The 12873-nt window shown below is 41.5% G+C and overlaps 1 protein-coding gene across 9 annotated transcripts in view; it reads left to right on the top strand.

Moving 5' to 3' along the window:
* Positions 1 to 12873, top strand: part of SORCS1 (sortilin related VPS10 domain containing receptor 1) — a 485244-nt gene that overhangs the window by 212948 nt on the left and 259423 nt on the right. The gene's annotated exons all lie outside the window — the stretch shown is intronic.

Below are 12873 nucleotides of genomic sequence, written 5' to 3'. Positions count from 1 at the left end.
AGACTTGGGGATCAACCAGACAAATTAAAAGGGGGTGTCAAGGGTATAGGCTAGGTGCTGGAGTGCCTGACAGGGTAGATAATTTGTTGAGAGAGGAAACTCTGGAACAGGACACATTTAGACGCTGTCACAAGATCAGTTTCAGAAAGGTTGATTTTGAGCTGTGTTTGAAATATCCAGAAGGAGTTGTCAGAGGCAGGTCTGGGCTGCCGATAAGCAGCCACCAGGTTCCTGCTTAATTAAAAGCTGACATGTCCCTCTGCAGAGGCTGGCGTCCTGTCCTCAGCACAGTCCCACTCTGTTCATCTGTGGGCTTGGCCTGGGTGCAGCCCACCACTGCCAGCTGACATCACCATCAGTCTGAAACTAAGCAAAGAGCTGAAGAAAGTTTGAATCCAAGAGCATTCGTGAGCATGTGTTGAGGGGGGAACTAAAGATCAGACATTGGCTTGGCCAGCCTGAGGGGGGACACGTCTGTCCCACTTAACTTGGAGGGGAGACAATCCGGTCCTGCACTAGCCCTTCATATAAGCCTTGGCATAGCTGATTAAAGTTGTGCTGGCCAGTGAGCTAATTGTGTGCTAGGATTATGTTTTATTTTTTAAATTTTATTTATTTATCTTTAGAAGGGAAGGGAAGGAGAGAAATAGCAATGTGTGGTTGCTTCTGGTGCATCCCTTGCTGGGAACTGGCCTGCAACCCAGGCATGTGCCCTGACGGTGGGGAATCAAACCGAGATCTTTTAGTTTGCAGGTCCGTGTTCAATCCACTGAGCTATACCAGCCAGGGCTGCATTTTAGGAAGGGATCCTCAAAGTTGTCTAGTTCAACCCATACCTTTCACAGCTGAGGAAACTGAGGTCTGGAGACCATAACTGCCTTATCCAGCTTATCCCGCTTATTAATGACGGTGTGGCCGTCATCTGTCCCCATCTATTTCACTGTCCTACTTGGTTCAACTCCCCAGAATTTTGATTGTGGAGGGAGTGACATACAGTATTATTTCACTCTCCTGCACCGTGAGTATAAATGTTGATCAAACAGCCCTGGACCCCTTAGGAGAAGTGTTCTATGGCTTTTTGCTAGCACATGCTTATAAATCACCCTACTGGCATTCAAAACAGCTTGGATAACGATGTGAATCTTAACTAGGAGGTTAGCAGGTTATTACAGGATCCGGAAATCTTAGTTCATCACCATCCCAAGGGGAGGAAGGAGGACAGCAAACAGGATAAGAAACGAGTTAATAAATTTGATTTTAAAATTCAGTATCTCCCTTCACCTCAGTAAATGCTGTAAATTCTGGTAGTGTATGATTTGCTTGTGGGGGCAAGCTCAATGTCAAAATTGTTTTAATAGCCTTTGATTTACTTTTTAAGTGCTTATTAGGATGACTGATGACAGTGTTTTGAAGCCAATCACAGACTTGGGAGAGATGGGGATTCATTGCTGTTTTCCTTCTGACTGGATGAATGTGTTAGTTCTTTTAGTTTGGGGAGGACTTCAATAAAAAGAACTCATGGACCGGGACAATGGTATGGTGATCGCGAAGAGGGGGCGAGTTAGGTGGGTAGTTAAAGGTAGAATAGGGTATAGGGAATATAAATAGTGATGGCAAAGAATTAAATGTTATGTAATTTAGTTTAAATAAAATAAAATTTAAAAAATAAGAGGAAAGCAAGGAGGAGACCTGATTGCTTTTCCTCTGTGAGTGGCAGGTGGCTTTTATTTTTCTTTTTTTGTCACCTAAAAGAATGTGGTCTTGACATAAGAACACTTCTTACACTTCTGTCCCCTGAATACTCAGTTCCAGTAGCTCCCCCAACACACACACACACACACACACACACACACACACACACACACACACACAGTGGGAATAAAGTAGCCTGGCCTGGAGGCTTTATCCTGCCTTTAACACTTACAGAAAAAACTTATTTTTCCATGTTAAATCATGATCGCAGGCAAGAACCAACTCTCCATCTGTGTGCCCCCAAGTCCCGCTGCAAAGCCAACCAGGCAGTTGAGGTGGTAATTGGCTTGGGTTTCCATTTGTTCGGGCTGTAATAAGTGCCTCACCATGCATAGCACCCAGCGGGGTGAGCTCCTCTCTTTTTAGTAGACAGAATGAAGTTGCATTTCATCCTGTGGTCATTCTCTGAGTCCCCAGTGGCCAGCGTAACTAAGAAGGCTGTATGTAGTCTTGGGCTTTTGAGATGTAAATACTATTGCCTTTACATGAAAACCCATGAAGCGTCTTCCTGGGTCTTTACTTATAAGACCTTCAGATGAAGAACCAGTGAATTTCAGTTCCCACAGCATTTTCTTTACTCTAAATCCAGCCACAGTGTTCATCAATTTGTTTAATAATGCCTCAGGGTCTTTAGTTCCAGCTTTGAATAATGAACATTCTAGTGCTCTCTGCTTTAAACACTTTCTAAATGTGTGTTCCCTTCTATGCAAAAGGCAAGTTTTTGAAAAGGGGACTTTCTTTTTTTTCCTCAGTCTAAAGAGAATTGACACAGAGAAGAGGAGACTCCAGAACAGGACCCATTTGGGGGAAGATCACAAATTCAGGTTCAGCAAAGTTGATTCTGAAGTGTGTTTGGGCCATCCAACAGGAGTTATTGCACTTGGCCAAAGAAAAGATACGATAGCAATATAGTCCTTGCATTTCTTTCTTCTTTTTACTGCCCAATGGCATTGCTATTGCAGTAGAGACTCACTATCTTGCTGTGCATTGCGTTGATGTAAGAAATGTCCAAACACGTAAGAATTTTTATGAGTTTATTTGAGCCAAACTGATGAAAATTGCCCGGAAGCAGAATCTCAAGGAAATGAGAAAATGCTCAGGAGAGTGGCAGTTTTATCACTTATTTTATACACCGATATCAAAGGGGAACTGGTAAGGGGGTAGCATGAGATCCATTGGTGATCAATTAGGGAAGTGGTAGAAAGAAAGCAAAGCAGGGAAATCTCTGGGATTGGGTAGAAAGTAAAACAGATTGATACTTCTTCCACATTGGTGGTTACTGGATAGGTACCAATGAACATTTATAGTGGGTAGAGATGGTATTCAGGAGAGCACGATGAGAACGAGGGCTTCTGTGGTCTCCTCTCGTGCTGTGATGGGAGGTTGTGTCCTGAGGGGTCTGGAAAAAGGGATTCTTCTGACATTCCCCAGGTACGTTATCATAGATGCAAAAAGACAATGGACAGGCTCGGTTAACATAAAGACTGACCTTTCTCAAGGAAGATATCAGCCTGGGACATGACTCCCCACCATGGCTCACCTTTAGTTAGGAAGTTTTAGTTTCAGACCATCCTATGTCATCCCTTTAGTTCTCTGAGTTTGTAAGTCCTCCAAGGCAGGTCACCCCTGAGCTCGTTAGCTTTAGTATGTGGCCCCCCTTTCATCCACAAATCCTGCTTGAATCTTTTCTTTTTTAAGATTTTATATATTTATTTTTAGACAGAGGGGAAGGGAAGGAGAAAGAGAGGGAGAGAAATATCAATGTTTGGTTGCTTCTCATACACCCCCTATTGGGGACCTGGCCTGCAACCCAGGCATGTGCCCCGAATGGGAATCCAACCGGTGACCCTTTGGTTCACAGCCTGTGCTCAACCCAGTGAGCTACACCAGCCAGGGCCTATATGAAGGTTTAAAAAAATCAGCAATGCAGGGCTCACACCTGGATACCTGGGGTAGAATTTGGGTGCTTATATTTTAAAGCTTGCACAGGTCATTTCTTCTTGTACAGCTAGAGTGGAGAACTGCAAAAGGTTTACACTGTCAAAAAAAAAAAGATTGTACATTTCTCTAATTAATGTAATCGCATAGAGGAGTGGTGGTCCTAAAGTTATGTGGACTTAGATACTCTAGGGAGCATGTTGAAATGCAAATTTTGTGGTCCCAGGAGACTGATTCCTATAGGTTCCATGGCGAGGACCATGTATCTACAATTTAACAAAATCTTGTAAAGGAAACAAAAAGACTACTTCATAAGGTTGTTGATATTGTGCTTTTCTTGTTTTTGTTTCATTTCTGGTTTGGTTTCATTTCTAAAATAGGATTTAGCCAAGTGAGGCTTATTAATTAGATTTTATTTCTACTTCTGTCCGTGCTCAGTAGGTGCAGTCTTACCATCTGGTCATGGTTAACCTAAAGTGGTGGTTCCTAGGGCTGCCTTCCTGTTTAAGGAGCTTTTAATTTAAACTGATGCCTGAGCCCCCTGTCCACCCAGAGATCCTAATTAAATTGATTTGGGATGGGGTCCAGGGCAGTGTTTTTAAATATTTCCCCCACGTGATTCTAATGTGCAGCCGGGATTGAGAACTGCTGGCCTTAGAGAGCTGTGCAAAGCCACAGCAGTCCTTGGACTGGCAGAGAATGCAAGGGCTGTGCTGTGACTGCAGGTATAGGCTGTGCTGAGTGGGGTCAAGTTTTTTTATCCGTGGGGACCTCACTGCCTAATACTGACTTTGGGATCCTGTCTTCTTGATACTGATGGCATGAAGATAATCTGTAGGAAAAATAGAGGTGAGGCTGTGTGACTGAAAAAAACATGTCAAGAGAAGAAAAAAAGAACAGTTGCAGGTTTCATTCACTTACTTGGACTCTGTGGGCGACATTGAAAGTCATAGTCAGTGCCACTATGGTAGGGATGCCAGTGTGTCACCAGCTGAAGGACGCTCTCTTCCCTTTGAAAAGCCAGCTTCCTGGTTGTTGAAGCTAAATCTACACATACCATCAGCAGCAGCAAAGAGTTGTTGGACATCTACTGAAAATGAACACCATCCACTATGCAGTGCCTTACAGTTCACCAAATGCTTTCATACACATTTCCTCCCTTCACTTTTTATAGAGGCCTGTGAAGTGGACCAAATGAGTCAGATGGGGGTTAGTGTTTAAATGACTTATTCAAGGGCGAATGTCAAGGATACCCGTATATTGGCCAAAGAGAGGAGGGGGATTTGGGAGGCTGGGCAGAAAAAGGTGAAAGAATCAAGAAGCACAGATTGGTAGTTACAAATAGTCATGGGGATGTAAAATACAACATAGGGAATAGAGTCAATAATATCATGATAACTGTGGTGTCAGGTGGGTAGCAGATTTATTGGGGAGAACACTTTATAAATTATATAGTCATCTAACCTCTAAACTGTACACCCGAAACTAGTATTAAATCGTACTGAATGTCAGCTATAATTAAAAATTACAAAAAGAGTATGTTGGGCAATATTGTGGGACAGTAATTCAAGTCTTGTGATTCTGCTTTAAATGCAGGTAATTTTCATCGTTGAGACATGTGTAGACACATTTAAAATGTTAGTTCGTGCCACTTATTTTGTGCACATTAAGCAATGATGAACAGCACATCAGACCAATGAAGTCATGGCTATTATCTTAGATCAAGTGACAGAAATAGTAGTGTGTGGTGTGGTCCAAGGATCAGGTGGAACCTGGCAGGGGACGGGTTCTGTGACACACAAGGGGCCAGAGTTAGGTTAATGCCACCATCGTATGTGCATAGGTGCTCAGTAGATGGTCATCAATTGGCTAGGTTGAGTGGAGAAAAAACAATGTACTCAAGCTTTGTTTTTCTTCCATGGGAGACACTTGCAGTAACTAATATCATTGGCAATGATATATCCACACACTATACACTTCTTGCTGTGGCTGATGCTGGCGAAGGGGTGAGAACTCCTGTGTGACCTGCCTCAGGCCAACACTGGAGAGTTTACTCTGTGCCAGGCACCTGGCAAACACCTTTCCTGTGTTACCTCATGAACGTGGGGTTCATGAAACCCCATGATTCAATGGTGACATTAGCCACATTTTATATATAAAGGAATTGAAGCAGGGAGTTGTGAAGTAGCTTAGCCCAAATTTTACACTAGTGGAGAATCAGCCTCCTGGTATCCAGAGCCCAATTTTCAACTACTTTTCCCCACTTTGATGATATAAAAGAATTTTTGCACATGCAAAGGGGAGCAGAATCACATCTAAGTTTGGAGATAAGGGCCATGGAGAACAGAATTGTTCCACATAATGTATTTAGAGAAGTTGTTTTGCTTTGCCAAAGCCAAATGGTGTGGCTAGAGGGGAAAAAAAAGCCAAGAAGGAGGTGGGAATGACTGAAAATTGCTAGAGAATGTTTAAAGTCATTTTCCTGCTCTGACGTATAACATGGATTCCTCCGTAAAGTGCCAAGCTCTGGAGACGTAATTCTTCTTCCAAATCATTAACCACACCACAGCAATACCTGTAGATGTATTGTGCACATAGGTATTGGGGTGTGTGTGTGTGTGTGTGTGTGTGTGTGTGTGTGTGTGCAGAGATATTTAGGAAAGGGGCTAAATTTCATAGATCAGTGGGAAAGAAACACACACCAGAGGTACTATGTAGGAGAGATGGAGAGACTGGCTTGGAACTGAAGTAATTTTGAAAATTAAACATTCTAAGAATGCATAAAAATCCTGAGAAGGATGTGCAGGAAGGAGATTGAGCTGCTAACGGGGGTAGATAACCATACACTGGCCCTGCCTCTGCCCTCCCCGCAATTCATGTGGTTGCCTAATTAGTAGACAAGTCTACCTGTATGCTGTCTGGCAGGGGGAGTAGGGAAGTGAGAATCTCAGCACTGATGTGATCCCATGGTTTGGGGGTAAAGAATCTCTCTGTAATTGTGTGTATGTGCCTGAGTCTGCATTTCCCTTTTTCAGTTTCTATTCCTGAGAATATGGACTTTACCCTATCTTGCTGTCCTTTTGTATTCTCCTACTCGATACCTCTAGCCGCTGTGGAAGGAAAGGGTGGTGACTTCTGACAACAGGAAGTATTCTTCTCACCCCAGTGAAATCTGTGAGGGTCCTCAGCATGAGATGGATGGACTGAGGGCAAGCAGGGCAGCCAGGCAGCCAGTGTAAAATTGAGTGCAGTCCCCAAAGACCCTGGGTTCAGTGATTTCCAAAAGGCTGTGTCACAGTCTCCCTCCAAACACTCAGGAAGCTGGCATCCTACACACGGGGAAAGATGGGATGGAGAGAGCAAGATACTGACTATGCTGGCTATTGTATGGTTAGCTGGGGTCCACTTCTCAGGGAAAAGCTGACCCTGGAAGACAGTTCTTCCCAAAGTGTCTAAAGGAACTAGAAAGGAAGATAGGATAAATGTACTATGGGGACAAAAAGTGAAGTAAATAGAATCTTTAAAGGTGGAGGAACATGATCTGGGTGGTGGAGCCAGACAATTCCTAGAGCAGACTTGAATGGTTTCCGTAGAGGCAGGTGGGGTAGTTCCTAGTCATTGAAGGACCTACCCAGGAGCTGACAGAGATCCAGAGCAATGCTGCCTGCCTACCCAGCAGGGCATCCATTGCCTTAAAGGGAGAAACTCTGTTCCAGGCTTCCAACAATGTTTAGAGTGTGCTGTGTGTAAGGGCACTGGTGATGCATCCAGCCTGGGGCTTTAAGGGAACAAACTCACCCACAGAGTGAACCCCTTCAACTGTGCATCCAAAGCAGAGAAGCACTCCTCATGTCAACGGTGCCAGCCCAGAGAATGGGCAGAACTAGTCACTGGAATAAAAGTGATCAATGCTATGAGCTTGTAGAAGCCCTCAGTATTGAAACGCAAGTTACATTAGCTTCAGGTTGGACATCCAAGGTCTGTGTAATTTGTGTTCAGGAAACAGCTTAGGGCAACTCAGCGGTAAAAACATGTACCCCATATGTCAGACATATCCAAGGCTATTGGGAGGTTAGGACAACAGAAAGGGCCTATCTCCAAGGCCATAGGCTGTGGGAATGCTTACCACCTGACAATATTAGAGGGAAACACAAATACTTGGGTGTAGCAATATATGAGCAACCATGCTGGGAATGGAATGGGACAGGGGAGCAGAGGTGCAGATACATGAAGAGGCATATAAATATGGTCATATAAACCAGAGGAAGTGGTGGAAGAAGACCCCAGAGCGCATGTGCTGAGAGTCAAACGATGGCTCTGTTTAAGAACCCAGAGGAATGGCAGTGGTGTGTGGCTGTTAATTCAGCCTTCCTAGGGAATTTGGGATTCAGACCTGTGTGCGTTTCCATATGTGTGGCACAATGTTTTTTTATCTTATTCATGGATAATTTTATTTTTGTTATTAAAATCGGAATGCCTTTTTAAAACACTCTTCTGATTTTCATAGTAACATTCACATTTTAAATGCTAGAAAAAAGAGCATATTTATATCCACTGTAATTCTAGCACCCTAAGATAATTTGTATATGTTTGCTTCTTTATTTCTATATGTACAGATGTAAATAGATAGCTAGTTTAATCATGATACATTTGATCTCTGTTTTCTAATATTAGTGTGTACTAATCATACTTCTGTGTCATTAAATATGAATCTACCTCATTAGTTCAGTATGTGACAATATTTAATATATTTATTAACAAATGCTTTCAATGCCCCCATTATTGGACATTGGATTCTTTATGATGTGTTATTATTATGTATGATAACTGGGATAAAATCCTTTGACCTAGCAATTTCACTGCTTTGAATGTAATGAGGAATCTCCCAAAGGTTCATGCAAAGTATTGCGAATTATTGTTCTCTAGACTAGTTACACTGAATATACTCCTACTGGCAAAGTTATTCAAGTGCTTGTGTTCTTACACACTTGGCAGAAATGGGTATAATCATTCTTTTGCAATCTGTGTCCATTTGCTAGCTTGGAAAGAAGGCATGGTGGAGTAACACTTTTTGGTCCATATGACTTTTGTGTCTGGAGGCAGATTGGTTGCTCAGCACATTCTTTAATCACACACGCAGCCCCTTCCCCAGGGTGTTACAACTGAACATTGCACACTGGAGGTGCTTTGGGATCCAAGCAGAACATTGAATTTCTGTGCTCTGGCCTCTAGGTTTGTATTTAAACCAGACTCACCTATTATTGTAACTTAAAGTTGTTGAACCTGAATGTTTCCCCAAAGGAGAGAAACATGTTGATATGAGATAGATGTGATTGGGATATCAAACAATAGAAATGGACTAAGTTATAACATCAGAAATAATGCAAGGAGTTCACAACAGATTATGGAAGGGACTGGTGAAAAATTGTGAGGTTGTTTTAAAGCATTCTAGAGCTTCCTAACTCTAAACATCAGTATTTCTATGGTTCATAGAATTGACCAACATTCGCTATAATTCACTTTTCACACATGCACACTCACCAATGTTTGTATTTAAATCACTACCCAAACAGCCTTGCATTAGAGCCTTTAAAATTTTTTTAAATTTAATTATTGTTCAAGTACAGTTTTCTGTCTTTTACTCCCATCCCAGCCCACCCCCCCCAGTGCTCCCCACCTCCCTCCCATTTCCACCCCCCTTAGTTGTTGTCCATGTGTCCTTTATACTAGTTCCTGTAAATCCTTCCCCTTTTCCCCCCTGAAATTCCCTCCCCTCTCCCCTCTAGTCTCTGTCGCCCTGTTTTCTATTTCAGTGTCTTTGTTTTTATTTTGCTTGCTTGTTTGTTTTGTTGTTTAGCTTCCTTTTAAAGGTGAGATCATATGGTATTTGTCTTTCAACCCCTGGCTTATTTCACTCAGCATAATGCTTTCCAGAGGGGACCCTAATCCATTGTTGGTGGGATTGCAGACTGGTACAACCACTGTGGGAAACAGTATGGAATTTTCTCAGAAAACTAAAAATGGACCTGCCTTTTGACCCAGCAATTCCACTGCTTTCTCCCTAAGAACCCTGAAACATCAATCGAAAAGAACCTATGCACGCCAATGTTCATAGCAACACAATTTACAATAGCCAAGAGTTGGAAGCAGCCTAGGTGCCCATCAGTAAATGAATGGATCAAAAATTATGGTACATTCACACAATAGAATTCTATGCAGCAGAAAGAAAGAAGGAGCTTCTACTCTTTGCAACAGCATGGAGGGCACTGGAGCCTTTTTCATAGAGGGGGAGGTAGGGAAGAAGGAGTAATAGTTAACTTTTAATAATCTTTCCTCATTATTCTGGTAAGTTTTTCAAGTTCTCCTTTATTATATTTTGATTTAATATCTGTTTTCCTAGAAATATATGTTTCATTTATAAATATTTATAACTATATAAATATTTTATAGATTTTCAAATATATAACATCAAGTTAAATAGAGGAATTTATATATTGTTTAAACATGGTACACTTATCTTTTCCTTTTCCAACTTATTTATTTTCTTTTAATAAATTCCCCAGATTCTCATATTAATGCTAACTATTAATATACTAATTATGTTTCCCTGAGATGGAACTCATGGATTTATTGTGCAATTTTAATGTTTTTCTTTTTGTCTCCTAAGTCATCTCTTTTGTCTTTATTTTTATTAATTTGTTTCTCCTGCTTTTGTAAGGATTGTGGTTTCTTTTCTACCTTCTTAAATCTAATAATTGCCTTTTTTACTTTTATTTTAACTATTGACTTAATAAAGCTTTTGAGGTTAAACATTTATTTTATCTTCTTGGTGGAGCTGTGGTATACCCCAGTGTTTCGACTGTGTCTGTATTTTCATTATTTTCTAATTATCCTATAATTATAGTTTTCATTTTCTCTTTCAGTACTTTGTGAACAATGTTCTTGATGTCTTTGTATAACATTGCTTTTATCTAAAAACATTGTTTAATAATTTAATTTTACTTCTTGAAGTTAGCAAATCATGTGGCTTGGTATGGAGTCATGGGTCCCAGCCTCTCACCCTTGTGAGAGAGACGGAGACAGGAGCAACCAAATGATCTGATCCAAGTGTCTTTATTTGAAGCTGCCCTACAGGCGGGCTGAGTCTGGGCAGACTGCCACAGTAGAGGGAGGCAGGACTGGGGTTTTTAAAAGAAAAGCTTGGGGTTTGTGGGGAAATAAGGGAGGGGTTAGTCTCTTGTTCTTCTGGGCTGTTGCCTCAAGGTTTCAGGCTGTGAGTCAGGACAATGGGTTAGGTAAAGGGCTGGGCTGTTCCTAGGTGCAGGAAGGTCAGTCTGACCCCTGGCCATTGTGGCTAGATGTTTATTGTGAAAGATGGGGGAGAGTTTCGCTTAAGCCAGGAGCTATTAAGCAGGTCGGGATAACTGAGTCATGAGTAGTTACACTGGTCAGGAGGCTGGCCTGACCCTTTAACCCCTTATTCTAGGCCAGATGTCCAAATATAAGTTGGCCAATAGGGGTTATCTCTTGGACCCATCTGTGGTATAACTAGGTAGGCCTTTTCCAAACTTGGCATAGTTTAGTCGTGATTTCCACTTTCTCACCTCTAATTCTGTGCATCTTTCTGTGATCTTGTGGGTTCGTCCAAGGGAGAGGAGGGAGATCTGGATGCCATGAAAACCATGAAGTTCTATCAAAACAGCTAATGGTCTATTTGACATCTTATAAAAAGCATCCAGGGTACTTGTCCTTTCCTTTCATCAAGCCTAGGGCTGTGATTTCTTTTTTTTTCACCATTGCACTTCTTTGATGTGTATACTCCGCAGGTGCATTCTTTTCAGTGGTACTTTTTGATTTCTTCTTTCTGGGGCTGAGACATCGATGGATAGAGCTCCTCTTTTCCATTAGAAGGGAAGCTCCTAGAAGGCCATTTTTGGTTCTTATGTATCTTGATATAGCCCTGAGCATATACCATGCACTTAATGAAAGTTTTTTAAAAATAAATATTGAGACCAAGTTTACATTGGAAACAATGCAATCTGCTTGGTTTATTAAGTTTTGTGGCTGCCTTTGAGAGTGGTGGGAATAGGCAGAGCTGTGTCTTCACAGTACAGAGGATTTCCTGTGGTGTTGACATTGACAGTGTTCTGGGGAGAAATTTAAAGGAGCCAGATGATATCTATGATTCCAGTAGCAAATATGTTGACTTAGGCAATGTCAATTAACTTCACTCTGCTTCATCTATAAGCAAAAAAAACCCCATGTTTTCCTAGAAATAAGAGTCCTGACTTCTTTTAGTTCCCCAGGGCTGGGGGAAGAAAGATGATTTTTATGTTATGACAAGGCAAACAATGGCGATGATGCAAAACTCATTGCTTGTCTCAGAGAGACCACAGTAAAGAGGCAAAACCCAAAAACTAAAACAAGCACCAAGCCCTAAGCGTACAACCATGGACATAAATTATGAGATTTGCAGATATTCGCAGTCAGTTCCCTAAAAACAAAAGCAAGCAAATGAAGAAGGGAAACCTTTAACCAAGCTAATGAGATGTCTCATAGTAAGTAGGATTTGATTTCTTTGTCCCACTGAGAAATGTTGTTATTGATGTAATTTAAAGGTGATTAAAAATGCATTTGGTTTAGTTGTTGCTTTCTTTTAAATTTTTCATTCTTTCTTGTCTCTGAGAAAGTCATGCTGAGTCCATTTGAGCTTCCAAAATAAACAATGTTCATTAATTGATGAAAGTTTAGAGAAAATTATTAAGAAATGGTGGTGTAGTAAGTCCAAACAGGGCCAACACAGAACAGGAGTTACTTGGCTTGCTTTTTTTTCTTTTTAATAAGAGCTATTCTGCTGCAAATCTTGGAGATGACAAGCAGCACTGGCACTCACAGTCAAGCTCATTTATCTCCATTCTGGAAAGTAGTTCATTACCAGATGTATGGCCTTGGCTTTGCTGCTTTTTATGCTTGTCAATTGCCACCCTAATTGAAACTGTGAAAACAAATGCCTTCATATGGTCCATGAGCCCTTAGAATTAGCATATATCCATTAACCACCACTAGACTCTCTGGTGGTGGCCATGATGACTGAAAACATTAAGATGTAAGGGGAGAGGAGACGTGTGCCATCTAGATTTGGAGGGTGCATTAAACAAAGGGAACACTACGTTTGTTATTTTG

This window comes from Artibeus jamaicensis, unplaced genomic scaffold (genome assembly GCF_021234435.1).
Source record: "Artibeus jamaicensis isolate MK-2021 breed Jamaican fruit bat unplaced genomic scaffold, CSHL_Jam_final contig_490, whole genome shotgun sequence".
NCBI classification, from domain to species: domain Eukaryota; kingdom Metazoa; phylum Chordata; class Mammalia; order Chiroptera; family Phyllostomidae; genus Artibeus; species Artibeus jamaicensis.
This window is presented reverse-complemented; position numbering and strand designations above follow the sequence as displayed.